We start from the raw sequence: 19,769 nt of genomic DNA, 5'->3' as shown, positions 1-19,769 counted from the left end.
AGCTTGCTCGGGGTTAATCTAGCTGGTAATTTGGTTGGAGGCTGGGTCACGCCAACGGCCTTTAAATAGTCGTGCTGGACTTTGGGCGTCGCCGATTATAGCTTGTGCTTTGTGTCTAGTGATTCCAGTCTGGAGTGGTGGTCTTGTTGGAGGAATATAGTATCTGGTGGTGTATTGTCCTTTGTCGTATTCCTCCTTCCTATATTTGTATTTGTATTGCCCTGTGCACATTATAGTGTATTCCTGTGTGTCTGCGGCGTGGTGCTTTTTCTGTTTTCCCTGTCTGTGCTTTCTGTGGGGATTGGTGTTTGGTCTCTTCACTGGGTGGCGGGTGGTAGTTTCAGCTTAGGGCTGAAACAGGAGACAGGGTCAGGCCTGGCGGCCCAGACATGCACACCTTTAGTGTAACTTCTGGGAAAGGGACAGACAGGGTTTCCCTAGCCTAAGGGAAATCGCAGGGGCCCGGGTAACCAGCCTTAGTCTACCCAGTACTCCCGTGACAATGTCATGGCAGTGGAGAGTTGACCTAAAGATAATCTCTTAAAGTGATATTGTTGGCGCATTATTACATCTGAACTTTGTTTCTATCTGCTATTGTTTGAGTCTATTCTTCTATGTGAGTACCAGTGAATCCCCATTAATTGGATGGGATTAGTGATATAGACTTATCAATGTGCTACTGTAGTACCTGGACACCTTTTTATGTACCAGATGTCGTATATGTGTATGGGCGATGAATGGTATAGACTGTCCCCTGTTCTCTTACATTATATCATGTGCGGTTCTATCAATCCATTGATGACCTAATACAACATCACTGTGATATACCATCTGGTCTGGACGGGTGGTGATTGGTATAGATAGTCCCTTTGTCTCTCACATTATGTCTTTTGCGGCTTGTAAATTGCATGACTAATACAGGTCGTCTGACCCTCTGTTTCTGACTGAAACCTTATAGGGTGGAATTAGGAGATCAGGCATAGCCATCGCACGAGCGGGGGCGCCATTCTCGTAATTCTAAGGGTGCCAACCTCCGCATCTAGGTAGGCATCAAGATAGGTGGGTGTTTAGGGGAAGATCATTCATTTCTGCACATCTACTGAGTATAAACGTGTGAGCACAATATTTTCACCTTATTGTGGTACTACTAATTATTATGATATACTAGGATGGGCTTACCTCTATCTATATTTTTTGAAATTAGAGGTTGTTACTGGCCAGGAACATACCACTCTAGCTACACTGGGGAAGTGTTCTCCCTGTTAGTGGTGTGTAGCCCATATTTTATACGGTGGCAATCCTATCGAGGGGTATTTATATATTGTGTGTTTTTCATTTGATATTAATAAAGTTTATACAATTTTACGGGTTTTTTTTCTGTAAGCCTATATTTATCATTGCACACTTTTTTTTTCCTTATGCCCGTCTACTAGTTGTTTAGCACAACAGTATCCAGTTTGTATTTGATGACCTTTCTCTACGGGTTTGCCACACAAGACCCGTTTTTCTGTCAGCAGCTTTCAGCAGTACCTATCTTCTTGGGCGCTAGTGTCTTTACTTAGCTCATACAGTATGTATGACAATAGTCAATTTTTGTAACAAAAATATGTTGTGAACTGTAGCATGGCCAAGTGGTTTTTAAAAATGTTAAACTACCGTAATTTTACATAAAGCATGTTAAACTGTACGAATGACTAATTGAATCCAGGAAAAGTTTTGAACTTTTTTTAGAGTTATATACCACCTTAATGTAACAAAAACATGTAGTACTCTATGAATGACTGCTTCTACATAGGAAATGAGAAACCCCAAGGAAGTCCGATCTCTTGGGGTGGTAACCTCATCTCGAGCCGGCTCTTAGTAGCCTCTCCCAGGACCATTCATTTCGCAAGAAGGGTTCATTCTGCTCCCTTCCTTCTCAAATACAATTATATAATTATCACGCATCTTATATTGAACTTTTGAGAACCTTGAATTATTATTTAATGTTCTTTATCTTTATATAACTAATTAAAACAGCAACATTCCTTTGCATTTAGTAATAATTCGTTTTTAACATGTGTACCATACAGTAGGTTCAAAACTAGTGTTGAGCATTCCGATACCGCAAGTATCGGGTTTCGGTCGATATTTGTGGTATCGGAACTCCGATACCGAGTTCCGATATTTTCTGTATATCGGATACCAGAATCGGAAGTTCCCACAATTCAAAGTACCCGAATTCAGCCAATGAGGAATGATTAGAAGTGTGGGCACATCCTGTTCTGCATTGTGGGCATGGAAGTACTGGCATGGCTGTGATTGGCTGCTGAAATGATGTCATGATGCACTATAAAAGTCACTGCCGCCATTTAGGGCTCACTCTGCTGTGAATTCAGTTAGGGACAGGACGCTGTGTTCTGACTGAGGGCCAGTTTAGAGATAGTGATTTGCTTCATTGTGCTTTACCAAGGCTAATTTAGCAACCGCTGTGTGAGATCCTTGCTTTTGCATTGCAGCGCTGTTCACAGCTGTCTGCAAGGTCTCTGTGTGTGTGAGTGCACATCGCTCTGTAGTCTGTCTGCAGCCAGAGCTGGTTGTAGTCAGCTCAGAGTGCGTCACTGCCTCATACTGTTCTATCCATTGTCCTTTTTTGCAATTAGTGCAGCCTGCTGCACATTTTTTAAAATATTTCCTATTAGTGGCTTTCCATCCGTATCCAGCTAAATTGTGGAAAAACACTACATAGGATTACATAGAGCAGCTTTTTTTGGCCTTGCAGTGCCATTTACGGCTGTCTGCACAGTCTCTGTGTGAGTGCACATCGCTCTGTAGTCTGTCCGCAGCCACAGCCGGTTGCAGACAGCTCAGGGTGCGTGACTGCCTCATACCGTTCAATCAATTGTCCTTTTTTGCAATTAGTGCAGCCTGCTGCACATTTTTTCAAATATTTCCTATTAGTGGCTTTCCATCTGTATCCAGCTAAATTGTGGAAAAACACTACATAGGATTACATAGAGGAGCTTTTTTTGGCCTTGCAGCACCGTTTACGGCTGTCTGCACGGTCTCTGTGTGAGTGCACATCGCTCCGTAGTCTGTCCGCAGCCACAGCCAGTTACAGTCAGCTCAGGGTGCATGACTGCCTCATACCGTTCAATCCATTGTCATTTTTTGCAATTAGTGCAGCCTGCTGCACATTTTTTCAAATATTTCCTATTAGTGGCTTTCCATCCGTATCCAGCTAAATTGTGGAAAAATGCTACATAGGATTACATAGAGCAGCTTTTTTTGGCCTTGCAGCGCCGTTTACGGCTGTCTGCACGGTCTCTGTGTGAGTGCACATCGCTCTGTAGTCTGTCCGCAGCCACAGCCGGTTGTAGTCAGCTCAGGGTGCGTGACTGCCTCATACCGTTCCATTGTCTGTTTCTCAATTAGTGCAGCCTGCTGCACATTTTTTCAAATTTATCCTATTAGTGGCTTTCCCTCCGTATCCTGCTATATTGTGGAAAAACACTAAATAGGATTACATAGAGGAGCTTGTTTTGGCCTTGCAGCACCGTTCACGGCTGTCTGCACGGTCTGTGTGTGAGTGCAGCTCACTCTGTAGTCAGTTCTGCAAAAAAAAAATTAATAAGGTTCACCAAACACACCACTTTACAGTTGTGTAGGCAACATTAGCTCATATTAAAGTCTAGTCCACACTTTAGAAAATTAGTGTTTCTTATACCTGTTAGGAGCTGTTCAGGAATAAGCACACTAAGCCCTTAGTTCTTTTCTGCTTATCTTTATCAGTTAACCAAGATGAAAAAGGCAGGGAGTATGGCACGTGGGCGTGGGCACGGAGCAGGGAGAGGACGTGGAGATTCTGTGCCTGCTGCGGGCACCGGTGATTCATCATCACCCAGTTTCAGCAGGGAACAGTCCTTCATGCGCAGCTTTGTAGGAGATCGCTGTACACCGCTGCTGCGTGAAGAACAAATTGAAGCTGTTGTCAGATGAATGGCAGCAAACGCATCGACTTCAATTAGTGCCACATCCTCTCAGGCACAGAGCACTGGAGAGCACCCATCTGTCTCTTCACCACCTGCCAAATTACCCAGGCAGTCAGAGAGCCCAGGACAGGAGCCATCTCTACTTCTGTTCTCTGAATCTCTTGCTTGGAAATAGGGGGCCAGCCAAGCAGCATTGGAGAAATGGAAGAAGAGGCAGTATGCAGTGATGCCCAACAGCTTTGTCTCTCTGACTCTGAAGAGACGGGTGGGCCAGTGCCTCCGGTCACCACACTGCAGTACACATCTGATGATGAGACTCAGGTGCCACTTTCTGGTGCGTACTGTGCTGCCGAGACTACCCAGGAGAAGCAGTTGGTGGCAGAGGGTAGTGTAGATGATGAGGTCCTTGACCCATCATGGCATGAGGTACAGGAAGGTGGTGGGAGCAGCTATGAGGAAGAGATTCCCCGAATGGGCCAAAGAGGGAGAGGGAGGGGGAAGACTGCGGTTCCTGTAGCCTCCACTTTGGCACCCATTAGGAGCATGCCTTTTCCAAGAGCCAAAACGGGCGGTCCCAAGACTTGCAGTTCCTGGTCCTTTTTTGACACAGTTGCAGATGACATTTGCTTTGTCAAATGCAAGGTGTGTCATCAGAAAGTCAAAAGAGGGAAAAATGTCAGCAACCTCAATACCACAAATATGTGGAAACATGTGCGGACCAAGCATGCGGTGGAGTTACAAAAACACACTGAAGACCTAGGCCAACCAACAGCGGCACCTACCACCTCTTCAGCTCGTGTTGTTGCTTCTTCCTCCAGCTCACACACAGCTGGTTCGGCTTCCTCACAGGATCGCCATGGAAGAACCTCTGGCACTGTTGTCCAGAGACCCAGTGTAATTCCACCCACAGCACCATGTTCCCAGTCATCCTCACACTCCCAGCCCAGTCTACAGCCATCGGTAGCACAGGCATGGGAGAAAAGGCGGCCATTCTCGGCAAACCACCCCCGAGCACAGGCTCTGAATGCTGGCATTGCAAAACTACTGTCCCTTGAAATGCTGTCAATCAGGTTGGTGGAGACTGACAGCTTTAGTAACTTGATGGCATTGGCAGTCTCACAAAACAATGTGCCCAGCCGCTTTTATTTCAGCAGGCAAGCCATCCCTGCCCTGCACAAACATGTGGAGGGACACAAAACACGTGCTGCTGAACGCCATCAGTAGCAAGGTCAACCTTACCACCGATGCGTGGACCAGTCACCATGGACAAGGGCGATACCTTTCCCTCACTGCCCATTGGGTTAATGTTGTTGAGCCGGGTACAGATCGTGCGAGTGGCGCAGGACGTGTTCTGCCAACTCCAAGGATTGCAGGAATCCAGTCTGTACGCATTGACTCCTCCTCATACACAAGTTCCTCAGAATCATCGCTGCAGGAGCCGTCACAGTCCACCTCCACATGGACCCGTGAACGTTTACCTGTTACGACCGACATGAGCACAGCTGTGGCCAAACGTCAACAGGCCGTCTTGAAATTAATTTCTTTGGGGAATCGAAGCCACACAGCGCAGGAGCTCTGGAATGCCATCAAGCAGGAGAGTGACATGTGGTTTGTGCCAGCAAATCTCCAGCCTGGCATGGTAGTGTGTGACAATGGCCGAAATCTGGTGGCAGCTCTTGCCCTAGGCAACCTCACTCACATCCCATGACTAGCACATGTGCTCTACTTGGTCATGCAGAGTTTTTTGAGGGACTATCCGGATCTTGATGCACTGCTGCACAAGGTCCGCCTAGAGTGTGCTCACTTGCGGCGTTCCAGCATGGCAAGATCGTGCATTGCAGCTCTGCAGCGCCGATTCCGCCTTCCGGAACATCGCATCATATGTGACCTACCCACCAGGTGGAATTCCACGTTACATATGTTGGAGCGGTTGTGTGAGCAGCAGCCAGCAGTAATGGAGAACCAGCTGCATCAGGCGCAAAGAAATCGCACTCTGCACCATTCAGACTTCACAACCACTGAGTGGGCCACTATGAAGGACGTCTGCCAGGTTTTGCGTTCCTTCGATGATTCAATGCGGATGGCGAGTGCAGATGATGCACTAGTCAGCATGACTGTCCCCCTTATCTGCCTGCTTCACGCTGCAAGCGCTAAGGGATGATGTTGTGGAAGAGGTGGAGGATGAGGAGTCACCAATTCCATCAGCTTCTGGACAGTCAGCGTTACGTGGTTCCTCACAAAGGCCTAGGCAGGGGACACTTTGTGAGGAGGATGAGGAGGAGTCAATGGAGCAGGAAGACATCGGTCCAGAGGATGGAGTTACACAATTCTCCAGTAGTCAGTGTGTAGAGCGAGGGTGGGGTGATGCAGAGCAGGCAGAGATCACGCCTCAAGCAGGGGACAGCATTTCTTGGCCAGTTGGCAGTCTGCAGCACATGGCTGATTACATGCTGCAGTGCCTGAGAAACGATCGCCGCATCGCCCACTTTCTCAACACGGCTGATTATTGGGGGTACACCCTCCTACATCCTCGCTACCGGGACAACTTACAAAGCCTCATAGCTGTTAAAACGGGAGCGTAAAATGCGGGAGTACCAAGACACACTGGTGAATTCCATCATCCTCTCCAGTCCAAATGAGAGCAGTGCTCCTAGTGCTTTACAAAGCAGCTCAGTGCGTTGAGGCAGTGGAGGAAGCTCTGCACAAAGAGAGAGCAGAAGCTGTGCCTCAGCACAAGGCAAGACCAGTATGGCCCAACTGTGGCACAGTTTTGTGTGCCCGCCACACATGTCTACACCATCACAGACGGCTCCAGTCAGCAGGAGGCAACGTTTCCGTCAGATGGTGACAGACTACATGTCTTGCCCTCTTACTGCACTCCCAGACAGCTCTTCCCCCTTCAAATTTTGGGTCTCTAAGCTGGATACATAGCCAGAACTAAGCCAGTATGCATTGGAGGTGCTGGCGTGCCCTGCTGCTAGTGTATTATCGGAACGCGTCTTTAGTGCCGCAGGTGGTGTACTAACAGACCGTCGCATGCGACTATCCTCTGATAACATTGACCTGCTGACTTTTCTGAAAATGAACAAGGCCTGTATCTTGCAGGAATTTGCCACTCCTCTTCCAGATTAAATAATTGGTTGGTTACAGTATCCAGGTCTCCTGTTGCATTCATGTTTCTACCACCTGAACTGTAATCCCTGGGCTCCAACACCGCCAGTTGATGCTCAGAAGTGCCGTCTCCACAGTCAAAACACATGACCCAGTGTTATTGGATTTCAGTAACGTCAGCTGATTCCCCGCTGTGTAGCCGGCAATGTGTACTGTGACCGCCACGCTGACACAACTACTGAAATTTAAGGGAACCTGTCCCCCCCAAGGCGTTTTTTACTGAAAGAGCCACCTTGTGCAGCAGTCATGCTGCACAAGGAAAAGGTAGCTCTTTTAGTTTAGCTCCTTGAACACTCAGAACTTAACACTTATAAAATGTGTCCCCTCATACTGTGAAACCGTCCTGGAGGTGGGACATTCCTTCATAATGGGACGCAGCACAGCCATCATTCCTATCCCCTTGGTGCCGTGCGCCGCCTCCTCAGCGTTGTTTGAATCTGTCCCATAGCCTGCGCTGTTATGTTATCCCTTTGCCATGCGCTTTTAGCGCTGCCCATCTTCTGATATCATTTGTTGTCAGGCTGCCTGCGCCTGTGCGGCAGCGCTGCCTGAGATCCCGCTTCGCAGTCTCTTCTGATTTAATCACACTGCAGGCCTGGGATCCATGGGCATGTGCAGTGCATATCTTCACCTCAGGCTCTCACTCATCTCCCTCCACCTTCTTCAGACTGTGCACCATCAGCTGATCCCTAATTGCATGCCACGGCCGTGACGCCGCACAGTCTGAAGAAGCCGGAAGGAGGGGAGTGAGAGGCGAAGATATGCACTGCGCATGCCCATGGATCCCAGGCCCGCAGTGTGATTATATTAGACGACACTGCGAGGTGGGATCTCGGGCAGCACGTCCGCACAGGAGCAGCCAGCCTGACAACAAATGATGTCAGAAGATGGGCAGCGCTAACTGCGCATGGCCAAGGGATAACATAACAACGCAGGCTCTGGGACAGAATCAAACAATGCTGAGGAGGTGGCGCATGGCGCCAAGGGGGTAGGAATAACGGCTGTGCTGCGTCCCATTACGAAGGAAATTCCCACCTCCGGGACGGTTTCACGGTATCAGGGGACACATTTTATAAGTGTTTAGTTCTGTGTTTGCAAGGAGCATAATTAAAAGAGCCACCTTTTCCTTTTGCATCATTAGTGCTTCACAAGGTGGCTCTTTCAGCTACAAACGCCTGGGGGAGGGTAAAGGTTCCCTTTCAACTTCCTCCAATCAGGCTTCAGCCCACACTCTGCTCCTTCTGCTGTCCGTGGGCTCTAACACCCCCAGTTGGTGCCCGGAAATGCTGGCTGCACAGAGAAAAACACTCGCCACTGTGTCAGTGGGGTTCAGTAACGCCAGCTGTTCCCCTGCTGTGTAGCCGGCAACGTGTCCTGCAAACGCCACGCAGACACAACAGACAATAAGCTGCCTCCAGTGCAGGCTTCGGCCTACACTCTGCTCCTCTGCTCCTCCTTGATTCCCTGGGCTCTAACACCACCAGTTGGTGCTCGGAAGTGCTGGCTGCACAGAGAAAAACACTCGCCACTGTGTCAGTGGGGTTCAGTAATGCCAGCTGTTCCCCTGCTGTGTAGCTGGCAATGTGTCCTGCAAATGTCACACCGACACAACAGACAATAAGCTGCCTCCAGTGCAGGCTTCGGCTTACACTCTGCTCCTCTGCTCCTCCTTGATTCCCTGGGCTCTAACACCGCCAGTTGGTGCCCGGAAGTGCTGGCGGCACAGAGAAAAACACTCGCCACTGTGTCAGTGGGGTTCAGTAACGTCAGCTGTTCCCCTGCTGTGTAGCCGGCAACATGTCCTGCAAATGCCATGCAGACACAACAGACAATAAGCTGCCTCCAGTGCACGCTTCGGCCTACACTCTGCTCCTCTGCTCCTCCTTGATTCCCTGGGCTCTAACACTGCCAGATGGTGCTCGGAAGTGCTGGCTGCACAGAGAAAAACACTCGCCACTGTGTCAGTGGGGTTCAGTAACGTCAGCTGTTCCCCTGCTGTGTAGCCGGCAACGTGTCCTGCAAACACCACGCAGACACAACAGACAATAAGCTACCTCCAGTGCAGGCTTCAGCCTACACTCTGCTCCTCCTGCTGTCCCTTGGCTCTAACACCGCCAGTTGGTGCCCAGAAGTGCAGGCTGCACAGAGAAAAACACTCGCCATTGTGTCAGTGGTGTTCAGTAACGCCAGCTGTCCCCCTGCTATGTAGCCGGCAACATGTCCTGCAAATGCCACACAGACACTACAACAAAAATTAAAGGGAACCTGCCCCCCCCCAGGTGTTTGTAACTAAAAGAGCCACCTTGTGCAGCACTAATGCTGCTTTTGGACAAGGTGGCTCTTTTTGTTATACTCATTGCACACGCAGAACTAAATACTTATAAAATGTGTCCCCTGATACCGTTTAACCGTCCCGAAGGTGTGACTTTCCTTCATAATGACACGCAGCAACCCCCTTGGCGCCATGCGCCACCTCCTCAGCATTGTTTGAATCTGTCCCAGAGCCTGTGCTGTTATGTTATCCCTTCACCATGCGCAGTTAGCGCTGCCCGTCTTCTGACATCATTTGTTGTCAGGCTGGCTGCGCCTGTGTGACCACCCTGCCCGAGATCACGCCCGCAGTGTCTTATTTATTCTCACTGCAGGGCTGGGATTCATGGGCATGCGCAGTGCATATCTTCGCTACTCACTCATCTCCTTCCACCTTCTTCAGACTGTGCGGCTTCACGGCCATGGCATGCAATAAGGGTTCAGCTGACGCCGCACAGTCTGAAGCAGGCGTAAGGACATGAGTGAGAGGCGAAGATATTTACTGTGCAATGCCATGAATCCCAGCCCCACAGTGTGAATAAATCAGAAGACACTGCGGGGCTGGTATTCATGGGCATGCGCAGTAACAGCGCATGGCCAAGGGATAACACAACAGCGCAGACTCTGGAACACAAAAAAGCAAGGCTCAGGAGGCTGCGCCCAGCACCAAGGGGGTATTTTTGACTGCTGTGCTTAGTCTCATTTAGAAGGAAAGTCCCGCCTCCGAGACGGTTTCATGGTATGAGGGGCAAAATTTTAGAAGTGTTTCATTCAGCGTGTGCAAGGAACATAATTAAAAGAGCCAACTTTTCCTTGTGCAGCATTACTGCTGCACAAGGTGGCTCTTCTAGTTACTAATGCCTTGGGGGTTTAAAGGTTCCCTTTCAATTTGCTCCAATTAGGCTTCGGCCTACACTCTGCTCCCCCTGCTGACCCTGGGCTCTAACACTGCCAGTTGGTGCTCGGAAGTTCAGGCTGCACACAGAAAAACACTCGCCACTGTGTCAGTGGGGTTCAGTAACTCCAGCTGTTCCCCTGCTGTGTAGCCGGCAATGTGTCCTGCAAATGCCATGCAGACACAACAGACACTAAGCTGCCTCCAGTGCAGGCTTCGGCCTACACTCTGCTCCTCTGCTCCTCCTTGATTCCCTGGGCTCTAACACTGCCAGTTCGTGCCCGGAAGTGCAGGCTGCAGAGAGAAAAACACTCACCACTGTGTCAGTGGGGTTCAGTAATGTCAGCTGTTCCCCTGCTGTGTAGCCGGCAACGTGTCCTGCAAACACCACGCAGACACAACAGACAATAAGCTACCTCCAGTGCAGGCTTCAGCCTACACTCTGCTCCTCCTGCTGTCCCTGGGCTCTAACACCGCCAGTTGGTGCCCAGAAGTGCAGGCTGCACAGAGAAAAACACTCGCCATTGTGTCAGTGGTGTTCAGTAACGCCAGCTGTTCCCCTGCTGTGTAGCCGGCAACATGTCCTGCAAATGCCACACAGACACTACAACAAAAATTAAAGGGAACCTGCCCCCCCCAGGCGTTTGTAACTAAAAGAGCCACCTTGTGCAGCACTAATGCTGCTTTTGGACAAGGTGGCTCTTTTTGTTATACTCATTGCACACGCAGAACTAAATACTTATAAAATGTGTCCCCTGATACCGTTTAACCGTCCCGGAGGTGTGACTTTCCTTCATAATGACACGCAGCAACCCCCTTGGCGCCATGCGCCACCTCCTCAGCATTGTTTGAATCTGTCCCAGAGCCTGTGCTGTTATGTTATCCCTTGGCCATGCGCAGTTAGCGCTGCCCGTCTTCTGACATCATTTGTTGTCAGGCTGGCTGCGCCTGTGTGACCACCCTGCCCGAGATCACGCCCGCAGTGTCTTATTTATTCTCACTGCGGGGCTGGGATTCATGGGCATGCGCAGTGCATATCTTCACCTCTCACTCATCTCCTTCCGCCTTCTTCAGACTGTGCGGCTTCACAGCCGTGGCATGCGATAAGGGATCAGCTGACGCCGCACAGTCTGAAGCAGGCGGAAGGACATGAGTGAGAGGCGAAGACACTTACTGCGCAAGGCCATGAATCCCAGCCCCGCAGTGTGAATAAATCAGAAGACACTGTGGGGCTGGGATTCATGGGCATGCGCAGTGCATATCTTCGCTACTCACTCATCTCCTTCCACCTTCTTCAGACTGTGCGGCTTCACGGCCATGGCATGCAATAAGGGTTCAGCTGACGCCGCACAGTCTGAAGCAGGCGTAAGGACATGAGTGAGAGGCGAAGATATTTACTGTGCAATGCCATGAATCCCAGCCCCACAGTGTGAATAAATCAGAAGACACTGCGGGGCTGGTATTCATGGGCATGCGCAGTAACAGCGCATGGCCAAGGGATAACACAACAGCGCAGACTCTGGAACACAAAAAAGCAAAGCTCAGGAGGCTGCGCCCAGCACCAAGGGGGTATTTTTGACTGCTGTGCTTAGTCTCATTTAGAAGGAAAGTCCCGCCTCCGAGACGGTTTCATGGTATGAGGGGCAAAATTTTAGAAGTGTTTCATTCAGCGTGTGCAAGGAACATAATTAAAAGAGCCAACTTTTCCTTGTGCAGCATTACTGCTGCACAAGGTGGCTCTTCTAGTTACTAATGCCTGGGGGGTTTAAAGGTTCCCTTTCAATTTGCTCCAATTAGGCTTCGGCCTACACTCTGCTCCCCCTGCTGACCCTGGGCTCTAACACTGCCAGTTGGTGCTCGGAAGTTCAGGCTGCACACAGAAAAACACTCGCCACTGTGTCAGTGGGGTTCAGTAACGCCAGCTGTTCCCCTGCTTTGTAGCCGGCAACGTGTCCTGCAAATGCCATGCAGACACAACAGACACTAAGCTGCCTCCAGTGCAGGCTTCGGCCTACACTCTGCTCCTCTGCTCCTCCTTGATTCCCTGGGCTCTAACACTGCCAGTTCGTGCCCGGAAGTGCAGGCTGCAGAGAGAAAAACACTCACCACTGTGTCAGTGGGGTTCAGTAATGTCAGCTGTTCCCCTGCTGTGTAGCCGGCAACGTGTCCTGCAAACACCACGCAGACACAACAGACAATAAGCTACCTCCAGTGCAGGCTTCAGCCTACACTCTGCTCCTCCTGCTGTCCCTGGGCTCTAACACCGCCAGTTGGTGCCCAGAAGTGCAGGCTGCACAGAGAAAAACACTCGCCATTGTGTCAGTGGTGTTCAGTAACGCCAGCTGTTCCCCTGCTGTGTAGCCGGCAACATGTCCTGCAAATGCCACACAGACACTACAACAAAAATTAAAGGGAACCTGCCCCCCCCAGGCGTTTGTAACTAAAAGAGCCACCTTGTGCAGCACTAATGCTGCTTTTGGACAAGGTGGCTCTTTTTGTTATACTCATTGCACACGCAGAACTAAATACTTATAAAATGTGTCCCCTGATACCGTTTAACCGTCCCGGAGGTGTGACTTTCCTTCATAATGACACGCAGCAACCCCCTTGGCGCCATGCGCCACCTCCTCAGCATTGTTTGAAACTGTCCCAGAGCCTGTGCTGTTATGTTATCCCTTGGCCATGCGCAGTTAGCGCTGCCCGTCTTCTGACATCATTTGTTGTCAGGCTGGCTGCGCCTGTGTGACCACCCTGCCCGAGATCACGCCCGCAGTGTCTTATTTATTCTCACTGCGGGGCTGGGATTCATGGGCATGCGCAGTGCATATCTTCACCTCTTACTCATCTCCTTCCGCCTTCTTCAGACTGTGCGGCTTCACAGCCGTGGCATGCGATAAGGGATCAGCTGACGCCGCACAGTCTGAAGCAGGCGGAAGGACATGAGTGAGAGGCGAAGACACTTACTGCGCAAGGCCATGAATCCCAGCCCCGCAGTGTGAATAAATCAGAAGACACTGTGGGGCTGGGATTCATGGGCATGCGCAGTGCATATCTTCGCTACTCACACATCTCCTTCCACCTTCTTCAGACTGTGCGGCTTCACGGCCATGGCATGCAATAAGGGTTCAGCTGACGCCGCACAGTCTGAAGCAGGCGTAAGGACATGAGTGAGAGGCGAACATATTTACTGTGCAATGCCATGAATCCCAGCCCCACAGTGTGAATAAATCAGAAGACACTGCGGGGCTGGTATTCATGGGCATGCGCAGTAACAGCGCATGGCCAAGGGATAACACAACAGCGCAGACTCTGGAACACAAAAAAGCAAAGCTCAGGAGGCTGCGCCCAGCACCAAGGGGGTATTTTTGACTGCTGTGCTTAGTCTCATTTAGAAGAAAAGTCCCGCCTCCGAGACGGTTTCATGGTATGAGGGGCAAAATTTTAGAAGTGTTTCATTCAGCGTGTGCAAGGAACATAATTAAAAGAGCCAACTTTTCCTTGTGCAGCATTACTGCTGCACAAGGTGGCTCTTCTAGTTACTAATGCCTGGGGGGTTTAAAGGTTCCCTTTCAATTTGCTCCAATTAGGCTTCGGCCTACACTCTGCTCCCCCTGCTGACCCTGGGCTCTAACACTGCCAGTTGGTGCTCGGAAGTTCAGGCTGCACACAGAAAAACACTCGCCACTGTGTCAGTGGGGTTCAGTAACGCCAGCTGTTCCCCTGCTGTGTAGCCGGCAACGTGTCCTGCAAATGCCATGCAGACACAACAGACACTAAGCTGCCTCCAGTGCAGGCTTCGGCCTACACTCTGCTCCTCTGCTCCTCCTTGATTCCCTGGGCTCTAACACTGCCAGTTCGTGCCCGGAAGTGCAGGCTGCAGAGAGAAAAACACTCACCACTGTGTCAGTGGGGTTCAGTAATGTCAGCTGTTCCCCTGCTGTGTAGCCGGCAACGTGTCCTGCAAACACCACGCAGACACAACAGACAATAAGCTACCTCCAGTGCAGGCTTCAGCCTACACTCTGCTCCTCCTGCTGTCCCTGGGCTCTAACACCGCCAGTTGGTGCCCAGAAGTGCAGGCTGCACAGAGAAAAACACTCGCCATTGTGTCAGTGGTGTTCAGTAACGCCAGCTGTTCCCCTGCTGTGTAGCCGGCAACATGTCCTGCAAATGCCACACAGACACTACAACAAAAATTAAAGGGAACCTGCCCCCCCCAGGCGTTTGTAACTAAAAGAGCCACCTTGTGCAGCACTAATGCTGCTTTTGGACAAGGTGGCTCTTTTTGTTATACTCATAGCCACGCAGAACTAAATACTTATAAAATGTGTCCCCTGATACCGTTTAACCGTCCCGGAGGTGTGACTTTCCTTCATAATGACACGCAGCAACCCCCTTGGCGCCATGCGCCACCTCCTCAGCATTGTTTGAATCTGTCCCAGAGCCTGTGCTGTTATGTTATCCCTTGGCCATGCGCAGTTAGCGCTGCCCGTCTTCTGACATCATTTGTTGTCAGGCTGGCTGCGCCTGTGTGACCACCCTGCCCGAGATCACGCCCGCAGTGTCTTATTTATTCTCACTGCGGGGCTGGGATTCATGGGCATGCGCAGTGCATATCTTCACCTCTCACTCATCTCCTTCCGCCTTCTTCAGACTGTGCGGCTTCACAGCCGTGGCATGCGATAAGGGATCAGCTGACGCCGCACAATCTGAAGCAGGCGGAAGGACATGAGTGAGAGGCGAAGACACTTACTGCGCAAGGCCATGAATCCCAGCCCCGCAGTGTGAATAAATCAGAAGACACTGTGGGGCTGGGATTCATGGGCATGCGCAGTGCATATCTTCGCTACTCACTCATCTCCTTCCACCTTCTTCAGACTGTGCGGCTTCACGGCCATGGCATGCAATAAGGGTTCAGCTGACGCCGCACAGTCTGAAGCAGGCGTAAGGACATGAGTGAGAGGCGAACATATTTACTGTGCAATGCCATGAATCCCAGCCCCACAGTGTGAATAAATCAGAAGACACTGCGGGGCTGGTATTCATGGGCATGCGCAGTAACAGCGCATGGCCAAGGGATAACACAACAGCGCAGACTCTGGAACACAAAAAAGCAAAGCTCAGGAGGCTGCGCCCAGCACCAAGGGGGTATTTTTGACTGCTGTGCTTAGTCTCATTTAGAAGGAAAGTCCCGCCTCCGAGACGGTTTCATGGTATGAGGGGCAAAATTTTAGAAGTGTTTCATTCAGTGTGTGCAAGGAACATAATTAAAAGAGCCAACTTTTCCTTGTGCAGCATTACTGCTGCACAAGGTGGCTCTTCTAGTTACTAATGCCTGGGGGGTTTAAAGGTTCCCTTTCAATTTGCTCCAATTAGGCTTCGGCCTACACTCTGCTCCCCCTGCTGACCCTGGGCTCTAACACTGCCAGTTGGTGCTCGGAAGTTCAGGCTGCACACAGAAAAACACTCGCCACTGTGTCAGTGGGGTTCAGTAACGCCAGCTGTTCCCCTGCTTTGTAGCCGGCAACGTGTCCTGCAAATGCCATGCAGACACAACAGACACTAAGCTGCCTCCAGTGCAGGCTTCGGCCTACACTCTGCTCCTCTGCTCCTCCTTGATTCCCTGGGCTCTAACACTGCCAGTTTGTGCCCGGAAGTGCAGGCTGCAGAGAGAAAAACACTCACCACTGTGTCAGTGGGGTTCAGTAATGTCAGCTGTTCCCCTGCTGTGTAGCCGGCAACGTGTCCTGCAAATGCCACGCAGACACGACAGACACTAAGCTGCCTCCAGTGCAGGCTTCAGCCTACACTCTGCTCCTCCTGCTGTCCCTGGGCTCTAACACCGCCAGTTGGTGCCCGGAAGTGCAGGCTGCACAGAGAAAAACACTCGTCACTGTGTCAGTGGGGTTCAGTAACGCCAGCTGTTCCCCTGCTGTGTAGCCAGCAATGTGTCCTGCAAATGCCACGCAGACACAACGACAATAAGCTGCCTACAGTGCAGGCTTCGGCCTACACTCTGCTCCTCCTGCTGTCCCTGGGCTCTAACACCGCCAGTTCGTGCCCGGTAGTGCTGGCTGCACAGAGAAAAACACTCACCACTGTGTCAGTGGGGTTCAGTAATGTCAGCTGTTCCCCTGCTTTGTAGCCAGCAACATGTCCTGCAAACGCCACGCAGACACAACAGACACTAAGCTGCCTACAGTGCAGGCTTCGGCCTACACTCTGCTCCTCCTGCTGTCCCTGGGCTCTAACACCGCCAGTTCGTGCCCGGTAGTGCTGGCTGCACAGAGAAAAACACTCGCCACTGTGTCAGTGGAGTTCAGTAACGCCAGCTGTTCCCCTGCTGTGTAGCCGGCAATGTGTCCTGCAAACGCCACGCAGACACAACAGACAATAAGCTGCCTCCAGTGCAGGCTTACCTCCTGCTGTCCCTGGGCTCTAACACCACCAGTTGGGGCTCGGAAGTGCTGGCTGCACAGAGAAAAACACTCGCCACTGTGTCAGTGGGGTTCAGTAACGTCAGCTGTTCCCCTGTTGTGTAGCTCGCAACGTGTCCTGCAAACGCCACACTGACACAACAGACAATAAGCTGCCTCCAGTGCAGGCTTCGGCCTACACTCTGCTCCTCCTGCTGTCCCTGGGCTCTAACACCGCCAGTTGGTGCCCGGAAGTGCTGGCTGCACAGAGAAAATCACTCGTCACTGTGTCAGTGGGGTTCAGTAACGTCAGCTGTTCCCCTGATGTGTTGCCGGCAACGTGTCCTGCAAACGCCACGCAGACACAACAGACACTAAGCTGCCTCCAGTGCAGGCTTCGGCCTACACTCTGCTCCCCCTGCTGACCCTTGGCTCCAACACTGCTAGTTGGAGCTCTAGGAAGACAATCTTGAATAGGTCCCACTGGTTTCAGTACCTTTCAGCTGGTTCTGGTCCTCGTTAGTTCCATTGGCTCTTGTACCTTCGGCTACCCATCCGGGTTCCAGTACCGTCAGCTGGTTCTCGGCAGTGTCTTTTGCTCTTGTACCTTCTGCTCCCCATCCTGGTTCCAGTACCGTCAGTTGGTTCTGGGCAGAGCCTTTGGCTTAGGTGCCTCATTCTGTGTATCCGAGTTCCACCAACGTCAAGTGGTCCTTAGTAGTGCTTTCTGGCACGGGTACCTCCTGCTTAGTTACCGGGTTCCAGTAATGTCAGCTGGTCCTCTGTTATGATCCGGTGACCTGGGAGCCGCATGAGATTTTCTCAGGAGTAGCTGTCACCGCAACTAGAAGTAGCCGTGGGGTGTACCTAACACATCCTAGACACCTCGACACAGCTGGAGGACTAAATACCCCTATAGATGGAAATGGGAATTCTATCTTGCCTCAGAGCAGAACCCCAAAGGATAGGCAGCCCCCACAAATATTGACTGTGAGTATTAGAGGAAAGACACACGCAGGCAGAAATCAGGATTTAGCAAAAGAGGCCAAGTTAGGTAATTGGAAAGGATAGGACAGAATACTAAGCGGTCAGTATTAAAATCCTAAAAATATCCACAGCAGATAATACAAAAATTCCACCATCTAACTAAAGACATGGAATGTATATCTGCATCTCCTGTGAATCCAACTTGAGTGAAATATCCAAACACAGTCTAAGCTGGACAAGAAAAAACATTGAATAGTACTGAATTGTAAAGCACACAGCATGTGTGCTGTAGAAACAAAACCAGACACTTATCTTTGCTGATTTGGCAGCAGGGCAGGAGGAACCAGACAGAGATGCAAAACCTTCAAGAACAATGGACAACTGGCGAGGGCTAATGAATCCTGCACACCTAAATATCCCAGTCAGAGCTGCAAACAGCAGGGACACCTGCCCAGGATTGCAACCCAGGGACAACTGCATTACTACCAACAACCACCGGAGGGAACCCAAGAGCAGAATTCACAACAGTACCCCCCCTTGAAGAGGGGTCACCGAACCCTCATTAGAGCCCCCAGGCCAATCAGGACGAGCCAGATGAAAGGCACGGACCAAATCAGCAGCATGGACATCAGAGGCAAAAACCCAAGAATTATCCTCCTGGCCATAACCCTTCCATTTAACAAGGTACTGAAGCCTCCGCCTCGAAAAGCAAGAATCCAAAATCTTCTCAACCACATACTCCAACTCCCCATCAACCAACACAGGGGCCGGAGGACCAACAGAGGGAACAACGGGCACCACATATTTCCGCAATAAAGATCTATGGAAGACATTATGGATAGCAAAAGAAGCCGGAAGGGCCAATCGAAAAGACACCGGATTAATAATTTCAGAAATCCTATAAGGACCAATAAAGCGAGGTTTAAACTTAGGGGAAGAAACCTTCATAGGAACATGACGGGAAGACAACCAGACCAGATCCCCAACCCGAAGCCGGGAACCAACACACCGACGACGGTTAGCAAAACGTTGAGCCTACTCCTGAGACAATACCAAATTGTCCACCACATGAGCCCAAATCTGCTGCAACCTGTCAACCACAGAATCCACACCAGGACAGTCAGAAGGCTCAACCTGCGCCGAAGAAAAGCGAGGATGAAAACCAAAATTACAAAAGAAGGGCGAAAGCAAGTTAGCCGAACTAGCCCGATTATTAAGGGCAAACTCGGCCAATGGCAAGAAAGCCACCCAATCATCCTGATCAGCAGACACAAAGCATCTCAGATAAGTTTCTAAACTCTGATTAGTTCGCTTGGTCTGGCCATTTGTCTGAGGATGAAATGCGGAAGAAAAAGACAAATCAATGCCCAGCTTAGCACAAAAGGCCCGCCAAAACCGAGAAACAAACTGGGACCCTCTGTTGGACACAATATTCTCCGGAATACCATGCAAATGAACCACATGCTGAAAAAACAACGGAACCAAATCAGAAGAGGAAGGCAATTTAGGCAAAGGCACCAAATGGACCATCTTAGAGAACCAGTCACAAACAACCCAGATGACAGACATCTTCTGGGAAACCGGAAGATCAGAAATAAAATCCATAGAAATATGCATCCAAGGCCTCTTAGGGACCGGCAAACGCAAAAGCAACCCACTAGCACGGGAACAACAAGGCTTGGCCTGTGCACAAGTCCCACAGGACTGCACAAAAGAACGCACATCACGTGACAAAGAAGGCCACCAAAAGGACCTACCAACCAAATCTCTGGTACCAAAAATACCAGGATGGCCAGCCAACACAGAACAATGAACCTCAGAAATCACTCTACTAGTCCATCTATCAGGAACAAACAGTTTCCCCACTGGACAGCGGTCAGGTTTGTCAGCCTGAAATTCCTGAAGAACCCGTCGTAAATCAGGGGAAATGGCAGAAAGCACCACCCCTTCTTTCAGGATGCCGACCGATTCAAGGACCTCAGGAGAATCAGGCAAAAAACTCCTAGAGAGGGCATCAGC

This window comes from Ranitomeya variabilis, chromosome 2 (assembly GCF_051348905.1).
Source record: "Ranitomeya variabilis isolate aRanVar5 chromosome 2, aRanVar5.hap1, whole genome shotgun sequence".
NCBI lineage: Eukaryota > Metazoa > Chordata > Amphibia > Anura > Dendrobatidae > Ranitomeya > Ranitomeya variabilis.
The sequence above is the reverse complement of the archived record's forward strand: the minus strand, read 5'-3'. Positions refer to the sequence as shown.